Raw genomic sequence first — 22,186 nt, forward strand, 5'->3', positions numbered from 1 at the left:
TTAGAAATGGATTTCACTGCATCCAAGAATAGCTTTTGGTCTTGAGGCATGGCTACTGCTGTTGGTTCCTCTCCATCTTCCACTTCTTCATCAGTCTCATCACCCCATTCTATGTTAACCTTCCCCTTCTCCTTCTTAACCTCTTTGGTTCCTCTACTTCCTTCTACATCCTTCAATCCTTTTATCATCTCTACCACCAACTATCAAATGGCTTCTAGATTCATTTCCTTTGGAGGCATTGAACTTGCTTCTGATTCTTCACAATCTGGCATACACCAAATCTTTCAAAGAATGGCTTTGATACCACTTTGATGCAGAGAGTCTTGGAGCTTGGTTTGATACACCTCCTTAAGTGACTTGTCCTACTCAACCCTTTAACTACTCAAGTCCTTCCTATGGCACTTGGCAAGGGTTATGATAATGATCCTCCAAGGTTTGAACCTTCTTGACTTGCCTCCTAGGTATAGCCAATGGTTTCTGGACAATCAACTCCACCACTTGAGGTTGCCACCTCAGTTACTCACACACTCTTCTCCTGGGCTCCAACCACTCCTGCAAGGATCTTAACACACTACCACTTCCTATGGTTTCCCAATTCATCTACAAGGTGTCTTTAATGTAGTTTGAGGTTTAATCCTCACCAAATCCATCGCCTTGGCTTCCTAACCATTCTAGGTCTATACCGAGACCAAATTAGGCCTAATTGCATTATCCCTCCCTAGCCAGTTTTAGGGTCTTAATTTTCAAAAGTCCCAAACAAGCCTAGAAATAAATCATGTGTTTGAGTACCCTTTTGGAAGTTACAGACAATACTGGAAAAGTGCATCTGGTTTATCCGTACAAGTGGGGTTTCCAATGCTGAACTATTTTGAAGGGTTTAGGCCTCACTGGTGACTTGGAAAGATGGGTCTAAAACTCTTCACCGGTCAAATATCATGCTCCAAAAAATTTAATAATCTTGAAGGGAACTCAAAGGGCTTTCCATTCATGTGTCACTTGGTCCTACACCAATCCCCATGTGCTCATAAATCACACCTTTCTTGTTGTCCTAACTCACCTACTCCCAACGGTGAGCCTAGGGCTTCATTGTTTCTCATCCTCCTGGACCTACATCACCAAAAACCCTATTATAAATCTATGTAAAGACCCTAACCTATTATGCTTAGTTATTTCAACAAGTGTCATCAAAGAATGCCTAGGTTAGAGCCATTTTCTTGCTCTTAAACCCTACTTGTAAGGGTTTTTCTCCTAGTTTTAAAGAATGGAAGAAATATCTACAACTTAGGAAAATCAAACCTCCAAATAAATCTTAAAGAAGACAAATACAATGAATACTTATAATTGCAATGAATTTACACCATCTAGTTTGTATTGGACCATACAAACAATGAAAATAAGAATAAAATGTTAAAAACAGGTGGAAACAAGGTTGCTTCACAAACCAAAAACTTTCTCTTGAATTTCCAATCCTCCAACACATACAATGAAGTGAATTTTGGCTTATATGTTCTTGTTTCAATCTATTCAACCAACTTTTAATGCCTATAACCAAAAATGCAACTTTTTCAAGAAATTGCAAAATGTTGCTCAACAACTTTTTACAAATTTTTGCTCCAAGATGCAATTTTGCATTCTAATGCATTTTAAGGCTCCTTAAGGTCCTCAAACATGCTAGAAGACCTAAAAAAAACTCAATTGACCCCTAATACATGAATGCATTCATCTAGATTATTTTACCTATGAACTATCTAAGCATCTCACTTCTCAGGCTGTCAGCATCCTGAACACAATTGACTCAAAGCAAAACTTGGACAACTCAACCATGGCTCTAATGAGTCCTCAATGGTTGGTCCCTTATTACATCACAAAGATAACACACAAACTTAAAATAAAATAAATATTTCATACTTGGAGTGTTAGGTACCCTACACCAATATTCCTCTGTGTATTTCAATTTTGAAGTCAGATTAAGTGATTTGGTTTGGCCTGTGTGTTGCAGATGAGCTAATGCAGATTAAAGGGTTTTGAGATACTTATCTGTAGTTGATTTAGAAAAAATTTCAAAGGTCCGCATGAAGAATTGATTGAGCTATGATATCTTGTATTGTGGTTGTTTTATTGAGTTGCTCAGTGTTGATAGTGTTTGATAAATCAATGTGTATTGCTCTAGTATTGAAATATATCAATATGTGGATGTGTGGGATGTGTTCTGGATGTTGATGTGTGTCCTCAGTTTGAGTGCTTCATGATTTGGAGGTTCACAAGTGCAACTTTGAATTTGACACTCAGTTTTGTGATTGTTCTTGAGCTCTAGTAGAGAGATGATGATGATTCTAGTCATTCGATTTGGTGTGGTTGTTGCGGTGTTATTCACGTTGCTTGTGGATGTTTCTATATCATGTGCTATGTGTATTGGTGGTTTGCATTGATCGTTGAGCATGTTATGGATGATTTTCCTAATTTGGCGGTGGTCTTCATGTTCTTGGTTGACATGACGATTGTGTCATGTTGCAGATGATCGAGGCATAATTCTTGGAGGTATTTTGTATTTGTGGTGGATTTTTAGGTCCATGCTATGCCTTACCCAATACTGTATTGGTTCATATTTACTATTATAGCATGTATGATTGTATCTTTGTAATTTGTGATATGCGTTGAGCTGACCTTGAAAGGTAGGTTGATGTCATGTATAAATATATGTAATATTCATTGTGTGAGGTATGCAATGTGTGAATAATGTATTAATTATTCAGTGGTAGAGCAAAATTGTGAAGAAGTGTGAAGAAGTGTGAAGAAGTGTGGAAGAGAATATTATGTGATTGTGTGCTTAATTGGAACTATACTTAGGCATGAGAAGATGTTATTTTATCAGTTCATAATCCTTTGAATGTAATTAAAATGTTTTTGTAAGATAGTGAGTCTTCCTGTAAGGTAGTGATCCTTCCCAAGGGTTGTCTCCTTTCTTGTTTTGAGCAGTGAGATCTAGGCAGTGTGCCTGAATGCATGTGCATTCCCCATTGTAATATTTTACTTACTCCTAACAAGATATTATCTCATTGTGGGTAGGTTCCCACTATGGTTTTTCCCTTAATTGAGTTTTCCACATCTAAAATCTTGGTTTTATGTGTCTTATTGATGTCATGTTTATTTATGCTTTATTGTTAAGTATTATATTTGAATTCATGGCTAAACTGAGTTAAATTTATTGAGCAAACTGATTTACCCCCCCCCCCCCCCCCTCTTAGTTTGTTGCATTGTTTCCAACAAGATAGGCAAGAAGTTGAAGAGAGCTCCTACCTCTGAATCTTCAAAACAAGAGTAAGAAACTCCAAATCAGCTTGTTCGAAGGTCTACAAAACATAGACAACCACCTAAAATCTATTCACCTGATGATTGGAAATGTATTTTTTCTTTGAATACTAATGTGGATGAACCTAGATCTATAGAAGAGGCATTAGGTCTGAATGATGCAGAATCCTAGAAGATTGCTATGGAAGAAGAAATGACATCTTTGAAAAAGAATGATACAAGGAATCTTATACCATTTCATAAAGGATGGGAACTTATTGGTTGTAAATGGGTGTTCAAGAAAAATATTGGTTCAGATGGAGGTATTGAGAAGTATAAAGAAAGGTTGGTTGCAAAAGGCTACTTCTTAGGTTGAGGGTGTTGATTATGGTGAGAATTTTCTCCTGTTGCAAAAATGGCATCCATTAAATTTTTTCTTTCTATTGCTGCTCCTTATGATTTAGAGGTTGAGAAAATGGTTGTGAAAATTGCTTTCCTTAATGGTGATTTGGAGGAGGATATTTATATGACACAGCCAGAGAGCTATGTGGTGTAAGGTAAAAGTAATTTGGTCTATAAATTATAGAAATCTCTATATGGCCTCAAGCAAAGTCCTAGGATGTGGTACCATAAATTTGATATATGTCATGAGTTTGGTATTTGAATGTTCTAAATCAGATCACTGTGTTTATTATAAATTTGATGGGGATCATTTCCTAAAAAAATTGATTGTATGTTGATGATATTGTGTATAGTAAAAAATGGATAATGGAAACAACAATATTGAAAGACTAAATGAATTCAACCACAAAACCCTAGCCTAACAACAACAAAGATCCACCATAACATATAAAGATTACCTAAGACAATGCAAATAAACAAAATCACAAATATTATACCATCACATGTCCACTAGGGTTTGAATCTCCATTCTTCATATCTCCATTGATCTTGCTTGATATATTTGCTCTCAGATTTTATGTGTGCATAAGAGCTCAACAAAGAACAAAAATGTGGTTGATAGCTTGATCACAAAAAGTCTTGATTGCATAAGATTGATTAGAATTCTTAGAATGCTTAGGAGTTTTGATAATGAAAGAAGCATCCTCTTATATACAAGACACTGTAAGAAATGGAGGGATAAGATTAAGAGGTGTAAAAGATAAATGGTCGGCTAGGATTAAAGGGTAGGTAGAAGAAATAAGAAAATAATGAGAGTGTAGGTAGTGTAGGAATGGAGAGATGAATGACATGCATCATAGGTAGAAAAGGATAATGAATTAATTAAATAAATAAATGTTTAATTAATTAATAGAATAAGTGGGATCAATTAAATAAATAAAATATTTATTTAATTTAGGAGAAGGACAATTTAAATAAATAAATAAAAGTATTTATTTAAATAAGAAAAATGTTTAGAAGAGGCTAAAGTAAATTAATTAAATAAATAAAGATTTATTTAATTAATAGAAGAATTAGGCTTAAATAATTAAATCAATAAAAAATATTTTTTTAATTAGATAGGACAATTTTAGGTGTCTACATTTTGCCTCTCTTTGAGATAGTGCAGCTTGTCATGTTGGCTCAAAGAAGATAAGATAAACTGATACAAAGTTTCCCCATGACGAGAATGATATGCCCCCTCGAGAGATTGGATGAATTTTTCTGAAAAGATCACAGACAATTTGTCGATAAGAAAGAAAGGCTAGAAAGGACTGCTAAGATAGGATAGAGTGACAGGGTCATGGGATAAAGAAGACTAACTCAAGAGATTAGGGCTAGGGTATTCTATAAGATAGACTACTAGGGAAAACATCTTCATTGTCATCCACACACCTAAGAGACCAGAGTGCAGAGAGAGTAGAGAGCATTCAACAACGATGGCATTGGTGAATAGATTCGATCGCGTTCGTTGATATCAGAGGCTATCAGATGCAGGAGAGTTAGTGAGTACCACAAAACCTCCTTATACCTTGTTGCATTAATTGTTGTAATAAATGCATGTTAGGTAGGTCAATAAATGCTTATTAGGTAGGTCAATAAATGCATTTGAGGTATTTCTTAGAAATTTTCAAGCAGGGAAAAAGACCTTAAGGCGCATCTACGTTGGTGCCAAGCGCGTCTGGGTAGGATAGGTGCGTCTATGCCTAAGCTAAACACGTCTATGATATAAAAATCTTCTATGACAAATGTGAGCGCATTTGTGTAATGCAGAAACATCTATGGAGGGCAGGCGCGTATATGCATGATAGAGGCACGTCTGTGTGTTTCAAGTGCGTCTATGAAATGTAGAAATGTTTGTGTAGTATTTAAGCATGTTTGTGTCATAAATGCGTGTTTATGTCTTAAAGGTCGAATCGATGGTTCTGTGATAAACATACGATGTCGATTGGATAAGCTGCTGAGAGGGTACACTCAAACAGGTCCTCTGAGGAAGACTAGGATAACAGATAGGGCTAAGATGGACAATTTTGTGATAGAACATACATTTCCAATCAAGAAACTACTCAAGAAGATACACTCAAGCAGAGGCCCTAGGATAGGATAGAGCAAGGGACTTTGTGATGAACAGGGAGTACCATAGAAATTGACAATTCTGTGATAGGACACATGTTGTTAATTGGATTAGGTTGAAATTTGACAATTTTGTGATAGAACATACATTGTCAATTTGATAAGATACTCAAGAGGATACACTCAAGTAGGGGGCCTAAAAGATAAGATAAAAGCAGCACTTTGTGATGAACATGGAGTACCACTAGGATAGAGTGCCATATGATAGATATAAGCACTAGGATAAAAAAGAAGCACTTTGTGATGAATAAGGAGTACTACGAGGATTAACACAGTTGATTGGCTTGACTGCAGGAGGACCTACCTATTCTAGAGTCACAGGAGAGATACCCTTCGACTCAGGGATCAGGACCAGAGTTGACATTGGAGGGTAGAGTAGCAGTTGAGGCCATGGGATTATGATACATTATGTATATGCCTAAGTTTCAGGCGAACATGGGGTTGTTGACTGCATTAGCCGAGAGATGGCACTCAAAGACATGCACGTTTCATTTTTCGATGGGTGAGATGAGAGTCACCTTAGAGGATGTGTATAGGATACTATGGATACCTATCGATGGGGAGTTGGTTCCTTGTGATCGAGAGAGAGATAGGGAGGCATTGAGATGAGTGTTATAGGATCCAAGACTAGAGATGAGGGCATGACACGTGGCTTGGGACACCATGTCAACGACAGGATTGGCTCTACTAGCGATGTTGGCAAGAGTTATTAGTGGATTTCTCTGTCCAGACAGGGTGACATGAGGGATGGATGTGCGATGGGGGAGGACTCTAGAGACATTGGTGACTGAGAACACCAAGTTTGCATGGGGGTCGTGTTTGCTGGTACACTTGCATTATGAGTTGCATCAGTTTGTGTATCATATATCAACGGGATTGGGGTGTGGAGTGACATTACTGTAGGTATGGGCATATGAGAATCTTCCGGTTACACAACCAATACACTTTAGAGGCTAAGGACATGGACGCAGTTATGTGCATTTGTATGATATGATTACTTTCTAGCCACAGATTGGGAGGCTAGAGTATTGGTGTTGAGTGATTGATGAGGTAGATAGTGTGGTATGGAGGCCTTACCAAGATTGTGAGGAGTGGGAGGATGATGCAGTGGACTTGCCATATGTTTTTAGGAGTAGGTATCTGATTGGGTAGACACCATATGTTATTGAGTGGCAGTTGATTGGTAGAGTATGCATGCATTTTGGCAAGATACATCAGATGCCATGTGGCTTAGGGATGTATGCACGGATAGTGAGAGATCAAGCACATTTAGGTTCGTTACTGTCTTATGATTAGGCAATTGCACAGATGCAGGAGATGGTTCCCATGCCTTGGGATATTTTGGCAGATGTCGAGGATGCACAGATGGATGTTGAGTACAATGTATATTGGGTAGATCATCCATTTCCATGGCTGACAGATCTAGGAGATCTAATAGAGGGTGATGGTGAGGATGGTGGAGATGATAGTGGGGATGGTGTAGGTAGAGGCAAATGGTAGAGGCAAGGTGTAGTAGTAGAGAGGAGGGTATCTTAGAGGAGAGATGGAGGAGAGGAGAGGCCAGCTCATGTAGTCAAGGGTAGAGGTGGACTATCTTTATAGAAGTACCAGCAGCATAGGGTCCAAGATAGGGACAAGCACAGGGATAGGGACATGCACAGGGACAAGGGGAGGAGGGAGGAAAGGAGGAGGATGAGCTACTATCCTTGAGAGAAATCTTCCAGGGATAGGAAGATGAGATTCAGGATCTAGAGAGGGATGGGACCAGGCTCAGGAGATAGTTGAGGGACACTAAGCAAGAGAGGGATCAGGCTATTTAGCACTACACGGAGGCTGAGGAGGCACTGAGGGCAGGGAGATGGGCAATAGAGGACATTAGGGTCAGATATGCCTATGTTCTATGAGCAGGGGATGAGATAGTCTACTGGAGAGACTTATATTATGGAGTTGTACCACTTGATAAGTGGGCTAGGAGCTTCTAGAGACCATTGCGGACTACGACAACCACTGGAGAGAGAGACAAGAGACAGGCGTCTAGTGGTGGGGTCATGGGTCCTCCTCCACCACCACCAAATAGAGTGGGTAGGAGAGATTATCCTGGGGTGGGGACTTCTAAGGCTCAGACTCCATTGAGGTTGGCTGGCTTTGAGGGAGGGAGTTCATTATAGCCTTAGATGGCTCCCTATGTATTAGTTTTGGTACCATTTTTGTATGATGATGTAGACACCTTTGGGTGATTTTGTAGCCATATGATTTTGACATCATTGTATCATGACACTTTATTATTTTGATATATATGAGATGAGATGATCCATCCTTGTGGCAGCTGTATGCATGTGTTCCTATGTGATTCTTTTATATGCTTTATGATGATTTTATGATGCTTATGATATGGATGCAAATATGTACATGATGAAATGCAATATGTTTTTCTTCTTTTATGTTTTTATATGTGGATGCAGATACTAACCACTGATATATGCATGATGTAATGTAATTGTGATATATATATATGTATGAAATGAGATATGCTAACATGTGATGAGGCAAGTGCAAACTACATGAAATGCAGATATTTTTGGTGTTTCATTATACTCAGTCATGTGATAGTGGGCTACATGGACTCAAGGAAGGATGATGGAGGTCAATCACGAAAGGGGGATGGAAGGTAGAAGATATGGAAGTGAAAGAGCTTCTTGTTCTTTATCATCATTAAACTTTATTATGGCAAATAGGTTATGACAATCGAGGTATAGGTTTGACCCAAAAAGTCATTGTACCTGTTTGCATGGAGATCAAATAGTCACAAACAAGGAATTCCCCAATTCACATTAGACTCACAATGTCCTCATAGCCTTAGACAAGTCATGGCATTACTAAGAGACAATCCACAGACAGCAAAATAATAGGTGAACGTATCTCATCCTTGCCTTTCTAGTCAAAGACATCCTGGAGATATAATCTCTAGTTAGAGACATCCTAGAAAAGCTAAAAGACATGTCACCAAAAAGATAAAATCAAAAGCAAACCAAGACATGACACCAACACATAATGAAGTCCTCATGTTATTTGTGTTTCTTGCCCCATATGCTAACATGTTTGATTTGGTCATAATGTTATCTTAATAAAGGACCAATAATGTTGAAAACCATGTTGTTGCCAAAGTCTGCTGAAAGATTTGATTTGTTGAAGCTCATTGTTGCTTGTGTCTCATCTGAAACTAGCTGAATCTATGAAAATGATACTTTATTGTGAAGAAGAACACAACTTTATTGTGGATTGGTGATGCAAATGGCCTTTTATTGAGGAGTGTGCATGAAAATGAGGAATGAAAAGATGATTTTGCTCAAAACATGCGATGCTCAGGGTACCACTTCCATCACTAGATTTAGGATTTTGCCCTAGTTGCAGATTGGACCTGATTTATTATGGATGAAAAGGGGTGAAAGGGGAGGTTGTATTATGAATGGCTGACCAATCTTAGAAAGATCAATAACAAGCCATGATGGGAATGGGTAAGTTTATAATGGATGGATAGGTTGTGAGTGTGTGCAAGGTGAAAGAATGAGATTGAATCCTAAAGGAGGGAGGAGCAATGTCTCTACACATGGCATCGGTAACCAGGTTTTCACCATGGTACTTGTCTAGGGCACCACTGAAGTGGTTTTCACCATTGGAAAAAATTATTTCTCTTTAATTTTTTTTTATTTTTCATTTTTTTTTGTGTCACAAGGTGCCTGTTTGCCAGGTTTTCACCAAGTAACGATTTTTTTTATTTTTTATAATTTTTTGTATTTTTGAATTAGGATATTCTGAAGAGCTATGTGTAAAACTTGTGAAGGTGCATGTTGTTGATATGATCTTTCAAAGGTTCTCTATCTGGTGTTGAGAGCTGGTATGCACCTGATCCGTAGATTGTTGTGATGACATAAGGACCAATCTAATTTGGTTCTAACTTCCCTTTCTTCTCTCTATCTTGCTGATTTCTAGGATTCGAATGTGTGAGGCTTTATCTTATTATTGTAACTACATTGTTCCTTGATTGAATGATATGTAGCTCAATTTACTATCTTGCTTGATAAAGGAACTGAGATAGAATTACTAAAGTGTGGACTACACAAGCCCGTATGCGTGTCACCTAAAGAACTTTGGGCATCCCTGATAACAAAGTCCTTCGAAGAAGCTCCATTAAAGGTCCATTGATGTGATGTATCACCAAAATGTAATGGGTGTGCGAAACAAGTGGACGAGTTATGAAGGCTTATGATTGTGAAAAGAAGTGAAAGTAGGATGGCATGATGGAGACTTGGGATCAACGAGTATGCTTTTTGACTTAAAATTGTAGAACTTTTGCCCCCAGTTATTTTGGTACTAGGGGAGATCATCTCTTTCTCTTTTTCTTTCATAGGATTTTTATCCTTGACCTTGATTTTTTTAAATTCCAATAGCTTTTGATTTTGATTTGGACTAAAGACCTTTTCTTTATTTTTGAATTTTAGATTTTTATTTTCAAAGCTTGATTTTTTATCCCCAATAAGTAAGGGCTTTTGTGATTTTTGTTGATCCAAGTTTGGGAGAAGAGTGGAAATGGAATGAATGGATGAAATGGTAAAGCTATATGATTTCTCAAGAGAGCTGGTGATACGTTCAACATATTCTTTGTTGGAACCACTCTTAGGACTATTGACATCAAGAGCTACTTGCACCACTAGAGGAGATTTGCATTTACACTTAGTAGCCACAACACTAGGTGGTTCATACCCAATTCCTTGATATTGCAAATTGTTTGTAGGTTTTTCTTGTCCACTAAATGTCTTAGGAGATAGTGGGAGTTGATCAACATGAAATATATACTCACCACATCCCATGCTTTTAACGTTGAATTTTTCTTTGAGCTCTGCTTGCTTTGATGTAGAAGGTTTTAAGGATTCTAGATCCACATATGCTGAAGATGCAACAACTTCTCGATTGATTAGGATTGTTATTTCTGATCTTGCTTGTAGGTTATTGTAATATATGAATGGATTCGGATCACCATTAATGGTTACTTCAACTCCATTTTGTGGGAACTTGATACATCGATGATATGTTGAAGGAACAACTCTCATTTCATGAATCCATGGACGTCCCAAGAGTATATTGTATGTGAGTTCTAAATCAAGGACTTGGCCTACCACATCCTTTGTAACTGGCCCAACTCTGAGAGGTAAGGTTGTTGTTCCCTTGGATGAATGCTCTTCGTCATCATATGATTTTATGGTGATAGCATGTGAAAAATTCACAGCCTTTTCAGAATATCTCAATTTCTTAATAGTGTTTAATGTACAAATATTCAGACCTGCTCTTCCATCTATCAAGACTCATTTGATGTGGTTTTTATAGATAAAGGCTTCAATATGTAGAGGTGCATTATGAGGCTGGGTTACAAATGTGTCATCAACTTCTGTGAATGTGAGGCTATGCAGAATGAAAAGGTATCCCACCATGGCTTGAAACTGGTCCACTTTCATATCAGTGGGTATGGAAGTTTCTCTTAAAGTCTTATCAAGGATGGCCTTATGTGTGGGAGATATTCATAAAATCTCAAGGATGGAAATGAGGGCGGGTGTCTTCCCTAGCTGATCTAAAAGGTCATACTCATTCTTTGTGGATGAAGAGGTTGTGGTCTTAGATGGAATACCTTGCAAGGTGACTTTACCTTGATGGGTTGTAACATTACATTCAAATGTTTCATTTGTAGAAGATGAGGAAGATGGTCCAATGCCTTTTAAAACAACTTTACTCCTTTGGGTAGGACCTTCAGGAGTTTTATCCTTGATGATACTAGAAACATGATTGTCCATTGAAATGTGATTAATGGTAGAATCATAATCATAAGGCATCTTGGTATAATTGGCTTGATTATCAATAGATTTTGTTTTTCCCTTGTCATGTTTAGGAAATGGCTCCTTAAACATCGCATGCTCTTCATTGGAGGTATGTCCATCAACTTCTATGTCACCTCTATCAATGAGATCCTATATGATATTCTTCAATCTGTGACAGTTGCTAGTAAGATGTGCTTTACTCTTGTGATATTTGCAATATTCATCATCATTCCACCAATTTGGTTTCACTTTTGGCTCATATGGTGGATTATCTGGTAGTGTTATGAGCTTGTTTACCACTAATTTCTTGGATGTTGTTTCAATTGGTTCTCCCAACAGGGTGTATTTTCTTCAAGGTTTTGATTGCCTTTGACTGTTCACTTGATTGTTTGAGTTAGAAGAACTTGCACTAGTGAAGGTTATCTTTGGTTTCATGACATTTGCATCTACTACCCCATCATTGACTGTGTTCTTATTCGAGTTCCAAAAGCATGGTTTGTCTTTCCCATTTGATTCCTCTTTGTTCTCTTTGAATATCTTGATGATACCTTGTTCAATAAGGACTTTTTCTATCACCATTCCTTTCTCAATGACCTCTTTGAAGGTAGACAAAAAAAATTAAAATTAGTGGGAGGGGGGATCCGTAGACACCCATGTACCCATGGTACCTGTAGGTATCGACAGTCACTGCAGAAAATGTCAACCCCTACAAGGCTATCAGCCCCCTACTGTGGGCGGTGGTAGGCCCGGTGAGCCCTAGGGTCACTGATTACCGTTTGTCCTGCCATAGTGGTAGGCGGCAGGCCCATGGGGCCCCCATCCTGTGGGGAGATCCCCGAGCAGGAAAACCCCGTGGGGACCACCTACCCTAGTGGGTGCGGGCCCAGCCCCCCATGGTGGGTATAATAACAATAAAAAATATTCCTTTTTCATTAATAATCAAAATTTGTTCTTAATAAAGTTTATAAATAAACTTTGGAAAATTTAAAATTGTTGTCAGTTATATTATATGTCATGTATTTTTATATGCCCAGCAGGTCTAGCCAATGGCCAATGTGATATTTTATTAAAAAAATGAAAATTTATTTTATGGGCATATTGGAGAAAATTGTAAAATGATTTTATGGCATATTGGAGAAATTTTTTGGAGTCCAGTTGTTTGCATATAGCCTAATTGGTTGTTTTTCTTTCACAGAGAATAACTTGAGCATATAGAATCAAATTTTGGATTTCGAATAGTTGATGGAAATATCTTAGAGAAAACTTCAATTTAATTTAGGTTTGGAGTAGATTTGACATGATTTATATGCTGATATTTTGACTTGAGTTGATTATGGTTCATTTTGACTATGGTGACATTATGAGTTTATGACATGCTACATATTAGAGATTTTGATTTGATGTCATTGTACACTCGGTGTTGTATCTAATATTTCTCTTATGATGACATGGATATCAGTTTGGTTTGGGTATGTATATTTCATTGGTTGGTCTACAAGTGTTGCAGGTTTGTGAGCTATCTTTATTTACAAGATTGCACCTATGACTTGGATATGGGTTGTCTATGCCCATCGATCTTTCATTGTTTATACATATTTAAATTTGGTGGCTTGGCTTAGTCATTGGTTTGCTGACTTTGTTCTCATAGTGAGGAGGAGATATGTTGTTATCAGGTACAATCATGATGGGGGACCTACATGGTTGATTATGTGATGCTGACAGGTTGGACACATTGAGTTAGATGCTCAATTCGGTGGATATGATCATGGTGCTATGGATGTTTCTCGTGTTTAGATACTTTGGCATGACATGGTTGTATTTGTAGTCTCTTTTATTGATGATGATTTTTTTTGTATTCTTGATTGGTTATGGTAGTGTATCTTCTTGTTTGAGGATCATGGTTACTTTGAATTTTGGGGAGCTCATGATGTGCACTTTGAGCTCTTTGATTATTAGATGGATTTGATTATTTCTCATGTTAGAAGATGGTTTTATCATGTTGTCATGGATAGATTGGTTACACTTTTAGTGGGATCTTTTGACAATGATAATGTGGCGGTGTAGGATTGGTTCCTGATTGTTTGTTGGTGGTTTTGCATCTTCTTGAGATGGAGTTCATGGTTCACTTGATATTGTTTACATTTTAGTTGTATGTGTGTAGACCTGGATGATATTCATTTAGGATATGGTTATCATGATGTTATGAAGAGCTTGGTATCACGGTTTAGTGGGATCTTGTAGTAGTGATGTGTATTCACCTTTGGATGGTGGATGATCTTCTTTGTGTACAGATGTTTGGAGGATACCTTAGATCCTGTTGTTGTAGAAGGGTCTTCCACATTTGTGAGTACACTTGTAGGAGATGGTGATCTTCATGATATTTGAGGATGTTGACATCTTGAGGGTTCAAGGAGTCCTTCTTTGAGGTGTGGTTTATGCTTTCATTTGACATATTATCCTTGATTGATAGGATGGTTGATATTATGTCATGGTGCACTCTTGATTCTAGTTTAGATTTATGGCATGATATGGTTATTTGATATGTTCACATGGAGCATGTTATCTCTTTGGAGGAGATGGCTAGATCATTTTGTCATGTTTTGTTTGTTGGCTTGATGATGATTATAATAATTAAACTTCATCATATGTTGTCATTGATGAAACACATACACACACATATGTTCTAATGGTGTAACTTCAAAGTTGTTTATATCACAACCTGTATACTAGAGGTTTATATCTAACCGGTACATGGTGACAACTAGTATATGCATGGAGACAACCAATGATTATACTTACCTCGACATCAACATGAAGATCCCACAAAGATTATCAAAGGAGAATCAAAGGATAAATGGTTTATATGTTTAAACTCCAAATGGTATTGATTGTTCCAACTGGTATTCATTGATTATGTGATGAGTTATCACTAGTCGTGATGAGTTATCCTTACCAACAAGTTTTGGCAGTATTTTTGTGACGCGTTATGATTGTTTGACCGGATACACTACACCTAGGTAATTATGATATGATTTCTAGAGGATGACATGAAATATAAATTTCTATATATTGACATCACAACAAATTATTTTGTATGAGCGAAAGAGATATGTTATGTGCAAAGGCATAAGTATTCAGTTGCAAAGTATGATGGTAAAGAAGTGTTGAGTGCACAGAAAATGATCTATCCAAGCAAGTTGTACTATTACTAGATCACACTACATGTTGTTTTCTAATCATTACAATAGTCAAATTCCCTAACCAGGTAAGCTCTAACAAGATTCATTGTATAAATCCTCTAACCAAGTGATCCATTAGTTTGGATTCAAAAATCCTCCACCAAGGTTACTCCTTACAGGGTACTACCTTTTACAGGGTATAGCTTTTAACTAATCTTTGGGATCTTTAACATGATTTGCTCCTAGAAGAGCACTTTGTAGACCTTAACCGGTCAGTTATCTATTACTGTAGATAATTAACTTGTGAGTCCCATCTCACTGTGGTTTTTACCTATTTGGGTTTTCCACGTATAAACACTTGGGTTATGGTGGATGTTATACTTATTGTGGATGTTGTTATATCATTTTGGATTGCATGTATAATGTTTAACAAAGTTATTAAGTATTTCTACTAGTCAGTGTTTAAAGTAGTTTTGTTTTTGGTGTCACTGATTCACCCCCCCCTCTCAGTGCTTTAAAAGTCCATCATTGTTCCTAATTCTACGGTTGGAGCTTTGATATTGATCTTGGTAGTTCTTTTCATATTGGGCACATGATCATTTGCTTGATACTTCATGATATTGATGTGTTGCATTTGGAGTTTGGAATGGATTGGTCAGCTACAGGTACTCATGAATACACAGAGACATAGGTGATGCTGATATTCTCTTGTGATTAGAGATATTTATTGGAATGGTTGATGGCTTCAACAAGAAGTCCAAGGAGCATTCACCTGGTATGAACTTGAGAGGATATTGTTCTTAGATGATTCATGATGACTTGGATTGTTGGCATTTGCATGAAGATTGCATTGATGAACTTTTATGTTGACATTGATGTCAATTGTAACTAGTATATGATGTTGTTTTCCAATCGGTAAGTGAGCTAGTGAAGGAAACCGATATTACTTTAAGAAGCAGTGAGATCAACCGATAACCCTAATCGATGGAGCTTGGTGAATCAAATGTATTGGTTTATGATCAAATGATGAATGGTAATGATTATGCCACGTAAGTATGTTGTATGTGATGAGTTTCAAATGGTTTTTGGCATGTAGAGATAACGGTTTTATGTTGGGAATGAGTGAGTACATTGCATGAAGAGGAAACCATGTGATGAGTTACAAGATTCTATGAAGCAATGATCAAGGAGTGGTCGAGGTTGTCTTGAACAGTGTGCAATGATTTCTATGTTATCCAATGGTCATTCTTGAACTGATTTGTTTGTAATCTCTATGAGATCTTAGGTTTGTGATGTGTTACCGATCTGTTGTTTTTCTTATAAGGTCGATGAGTTGTTTTGTTGTAGCGTCGGCAATTTTGGTTAAGTGTTAGTGTGATTGATTACCAAACCATAAGGTGTATATGTAGTATGTGTGAAGGAAGATAGAAGCATAAAAAGGATCTGATCAAGCAGAGTAGTGCTATTTACTAGATCAACAATCCCCTGTTGTTCTCTAACAATTACAATAGTCAAATCCCTTAACCGAGTAAGCTTTAACAGGCTCAGTGCTATCTAAATCCTCTAACCAAGTGATCCATTAGCTTGGATTTCAAATCCTCTACCGAGGTTACTCCTAACAGGGCATTGCTTCTAACAGGGCATTATAGTCAATCCCTTAATCGGGTGGTCCCTAACAAGATCTATTCTTGACAAGACTTTTTGTAAAGCTTTAATAGGCTTAGCTCCTAACAAGGCAAACTTCAGAAGAGTTCAGAATACTTGTGGGTATTCATCCCCACCGTGGTTTTTCCCATTTGGGTTTCCACATCAAAAATCATTGTGTCAAGTGGTGAATAGTTTTTGTGGTTATGTTTGATATGGTTAATTTGCTTAACTATTAAATCCACTAAGATATGATAAGATGACTGATAGTAATCTGAAATGTGCTTTTACTATTGTTAGTAAAGTATTTTGATGTTTTGGATAAATGGTTTGTGAGTTTTAGAGTTGTTATACTATTATTTTGATATGTCAACCAGTAAACTGACAAAGATATTGAAGTTTGTAGTTCAGTGTTTGAACTAGTTAGTTCTGAGATTGGCTTGTGAGATTGTTTTTGAGTTTGGTGAAAGTTTAGTTGATTTTCTATCTACTGATTTAGACCCCCTCTCTCAGTAGTTGTGGGGATCCTTATTGATTCATCATATCATCAATTGGTATCAAAGGATTTTAGGTCCTCTAGTGTCTAAGCCTAACAACTTGAGGTAAAGATCTAAAAGAACATGATGAATAAAGAAGGTCCAAAGTTTAATAGGAAAAAATACAAAATATGGAGTGATAGGATGAAAATCTATATCAAGAGTCTAGGAAGTCAATACTGGGAACATGTTGTTACATAATATATTGCACCTAGTGGGACTATGTCTGATTATCAAAAGAAAGAGCAACAAGATAATAATCAAGAATTGGAGGCCATTATCAGTTCTTTGTCTGATTCAGAGTATGTTGATGTCCATGGTTTTGAGACTTCTTATGATGTGTGGAAGAAACTTAATGAAATGTATAGTGGTGATGAGCACGTGAAGATTGCCAAAGAAGAGAGTCTAAGAAGTAAATTTGATGAAATGCGGATGGTTGAAGGTGAGAATATTCAATAGTATGGTCAGTGGATCAAGGAAATAGTTGGTGAGATCAAGAGTGCTAGTGGTAAAGTGGAGGATGCCATAGTGGTTAGTAATGCATTGAGAACCCTTCTACTAGTCTACGCTATCCGAGTTGTAGCCATTTAGGAGCTAAAGTCTATTGACAAAATAAAGGTAACTCTTAATTCCATCATTGGTAAACTTACTACATTTGAATAAAATGGTTATGATGGTAGTGCTTAGAAATCTGAATATGCATTTAGAGCTTCAATTTCTAACCCACCTATGAGGAAAAATAGAGATGTTAGTCACAGTTATGAGTCCAGATCCAATAGAAAAATTGATGACAAGAGGACATATGCAAATGGATGACTTTTATTGAAAAGAGTATGACTTAGGTGAAACCTAACCTTGGTACTTGACAATGAACTTTACAAAATGCAACCTAGGATGAACCTAAATGTAAGTGACATGAATGTTGAGACAAGATTTTCGACAATATTTGACAACCATGTTTGAAGATGAATTATGAATCTTTATCAACTTTTGTTGGATGAATGTCCCTTGTGTTTAAACTTATGTTGGATCAATTTGTTTTGCTCTTTGAAATGGGATGCAATTCAACTTTTGACAAGCAAAGAATACAAGATATTGCAACTTAGACTCAAGACAATCATGCTCATTCCCACATTTCTTATGGTAGGCAAGGACATTAGGTACTTGATAGGTAGACTCATTATGGGATTCAAGGAGAATACATAGATGCTTGACCCCATGGGCTCCCCTCCACGGCACTCACTTCTCAGGGCAGCCAAGCATCAGTCCCCATGGAAATCTCCCCATGGCGAACTTAGTATCTCTTCCAAGTATCCGAATTTGTCCTTCTCAAGCAACTAGAAGGGTTTTTGGCCTCTAAAAACAAGGTGTTTAGTAAGGATTTCTGTTAAGCATTACTCCTTGATGTCACGCAAGCATGATTGAGACATTAAGCCCATCAAGATACCAAACAAATGTAGTCGCGCAAGCATGATTTAGACCAAGAGGCCCTACTTAGATGTTGATATGAGAAAGAGTCCAAGGGTCATCACTTCCCAAGTAACTGCAATTCGCACGTAATACTTCCTTCAAAGCTTTCGCTCATCGGGTATTTTTTTATAGTGAGTTAGAATGCCAAGGAATTATAGCCGTACTCACTTTGGGTCATCCCCTTCTCATGATTATCACTTGCTTGCAAAAGCAAAGTGGTCGGGAAGGCAGGCCCTCTAAAGGAGACAAACAATCAAAGACATGAGCATGGTATCGAAGATCTGGATTTCTGATCACCCTAAGAAGGATGAGAGCATACTCTCCTACTCCAATGTCACACTCAACAATAAAAGCATAAACACATTCATTCCAACCTATTTAAAAATCACTAAGTGCCTAAAAATTAATTGCAAACACAAGGTTTAGTTGTTTCTCCAAGGCAACCTACAAAACCCAAGTTAGAAGTTTGAGGTGTTTATTCTTTGACTATCGATTTTGCATAACACATGTTAGTAGTTTGATTTATTGTCTTTGCCATGCATATGCCAAGATTCTGCACAGATAATTAGTACCAAAATCCAAAGCACAGAAAACAGAATGCAAAAACTAAACAAATTTCAGATAAAACACTGCATTTTTACCTCTGATCTGGACTTTACATAGGTGCAAAACCCATGACACAGGCATAGAATGCAGAACACAAGCGCAGAATGTCTTCAACACAGGCGCAGAATGCTCAACACAGGCGTAGAAGTCTCCAGAAAACCCTGCACGACCCTGTTTTTGGGTTTTTTTGGCCTGCAAATCAACTTGAAAGCACTCAAAACACCATAAAGAGGTTAGAAGGTTAGTTTTCACGTCGGGTTCACCAATTAATGTACGTTAGGAAATAGGAAATCATCACAAACATTATAAAAACTAATCATAGCCCAATCATGAAAGCAAATTGCAATGATCTATCCTAAACAACACTCAATAGAGACATGAAATAAAAACATTCAAAACTAAAGATTATGCAAACCAAAGATGTGATTTGAATGCTCCTTCATGCAGCTCCATTGTTCTTCTTTCCTCTTCAAATGGTTTGGTTGTGGATCTCACCTACAAGTGCATACACATAATTGAAAGCAAGTAGACAAGATTTTTGATCAAGAGTAATAGAAATGTGATTGATTAGAAATTCGATAATCTGATTAGGGGTCAAGAATCAAGGGATTTGATTGAAGAAATTCATCTAATTTATAGAGAAATTGGAGAAAAAGATCAAATTAGCATGATAGTGATTCGAATGGAAATTCAAATCAAGAATAGCAAAATTATGACATGTCTATGACAAATTGCTATGCAAGGATTTATGACAATTTATGACAAATTCTATGTCAAGAATTTATGACAATTTATGACAAATTTCTATGCAAGGATTGATTGATTGTCAATTATGACAAATTATGACAAATTTCTATGTCATTTCCATGAATTTAGGAGAGAAATAGGAGGAAATTGAAATTAGGAATTAGAAAATTAAGAAATTAGGAAATTGATGGAAATTAGAAATTAGGTAAATTAATTAATAATTTGTCATTTATTAATTAATTCACAAAGAGGAATAATTAGCCAATTAAATGAACATTTAATTGCAATGAGAAGACTTAGGATAAATAAAAAAATTATTAATCCTAAAACACACACAAGGTTAAATGATGAAATCATGAAACCCTAGAAGATGAATTAGGTCTTGATGAAAGATAATTGACTCGATCATGATTTGATTTTGGATTGATAAATGACCAATGTGATAAATGATTTGATTGAGAAAATGCGCCAATTGATGAGGAACAATGACAAATTGATCCAAATTGACAAAATTGACAAGAGGACGAGGATTGACAGCAAACTAGATTGCAAGATGACAAGATCCAAAATGACCACGATCGATGACGAATCGATCGCAAAATGACAAGGTTGAACATGACAACGACCGATGACAAATTGATCGTTAAACAACAAGATTGAATGATTGATGATAAATCGATCGCCAGATGACAAGATTGATAAGAGGACAATGATCGATGACAAATTGATCGCAAGATTGACAGGAGGACAAAACCCTAATTAGGATTTACGATGTCCAAAATGATGACAAATAAGCACGCACATTGATGCAATAGGATAAGATCGATTAAAATCATGACTAGATAGTGTTGTCGACAAGACCAAATTCGAGAGCGAGATAAATGAAGAATGTAGAAGAATGACTCGATGTTCGCAAATGATAAAGACCAAGTACGAATCATAGGAGAAATGTTAATGCGACGCAAAAACCTAAAATGAGGCAATGCGCAAATGTTAAAGCATGACTCCGCAAGCGTTGACCATTTTTAGGTGTCTACAGAAGCACTTTGTGATGAACAAGGAGTACTAATAGGATAGAGTGCCATATGATAGGTATAAGCACTAGGATAAAAAGAAGCACTTTGTGATGAACAGGGAGTACCACTAGGATAGAGTGCCATGTGATAGATATAAGCACTAGGATAAAAAGAAGCACTTTGTGATGAACAGGGAGTACCACTAGGATAGAGTGCTATATGATAGATATAAGCACTAGGATAAAAAGAAGCACTTTGTGATGAACATGGAGTACCACTAGGATAGAGTGCCATATGATAGATAGAAGCACTAGGATAAAAAGAAGCACTTTGTGATGAACATGGAGTACCACTAGGATTGACACAATTGATTTGTTTGACTGCAAGAGGATGTACCGATGCTGGAGTCATGAGAGGGATTCCCTTCAACTTAGAGTTTGCGAGCAGAGTTGACATTCGAGGATAGAGTAGCAATGGAGGCTATGGGAATGCGATACATTATGTATGTGCCTGAGTTTTGGGCGAACATGGGATTGTTGACTGCATTAGCTGAGAGATGGAACTCAGAGACATGTACATTTCATTTGCCGATGGGTGAGATGACAGTCACCTTAGAGGTGTTAGAGTATTCGGGTCTTTACTTGATTAATTAAACAACATTTGTTTAATTATTTAAGTTCCCTTTATCTCTTATACACTTAAGCTAACTTTAGGTGCATAATAATTAATTCTTTTATTAATTATTATGTGCAAGCCTAGGTTTTCCTTTTTAGGGTTTCTTGACCTATTAGAGGTTAATTATTTTCATTGTATTGTAAGGATTATCACATTACACATTTGGTGAATACTGAGCTCTCATCTTTTGAGCATATTTTTTGTGTATTTATTTTTTATGTTATTGCTTCCTTGCATCTCCTTGTAATAGGTTATTCATCTTGCAGAGATTATTTGGGCTCCTATGGTGTTGTATTTCTCAAATCTCACATGTTATCAGAGCTTCAGATCTGCAACTATTTGTTCTTGTTTTGAGATTTTTTGCATTGGAAGCAGATCTGGGGTTTCAGGAAGTTTTTTTATGCACCTAGGGATAGGCCTTTTTTCTGAGCACTTTGGGCCTAAACGAACCTCACCATCGTGCTTAGAAGGCCCAAAAACCCATATGGTCATATAAAACTTGACCTTTTTTGGCTCCTGAACCTTTGGAAGTATTTTTTTTCTCCAGTACCAGGTCATACAGACTTGGCACGTAGTTTGAGAAA

Source organism: Cryptomeria japonica, chromosome 5 (assembly GCF_030272615.1).
Source record: "Cryptomeria japonica chromosome 5, Sugi_1.0, whole genome shotgun sequence".
Lineage (NCBI taxonomy): Eukaryota > Viridiplantae > Streptophyta > Pinopsida > Cupressales > Cupressaceae > Cryptomeria > Cryptomeria japonica.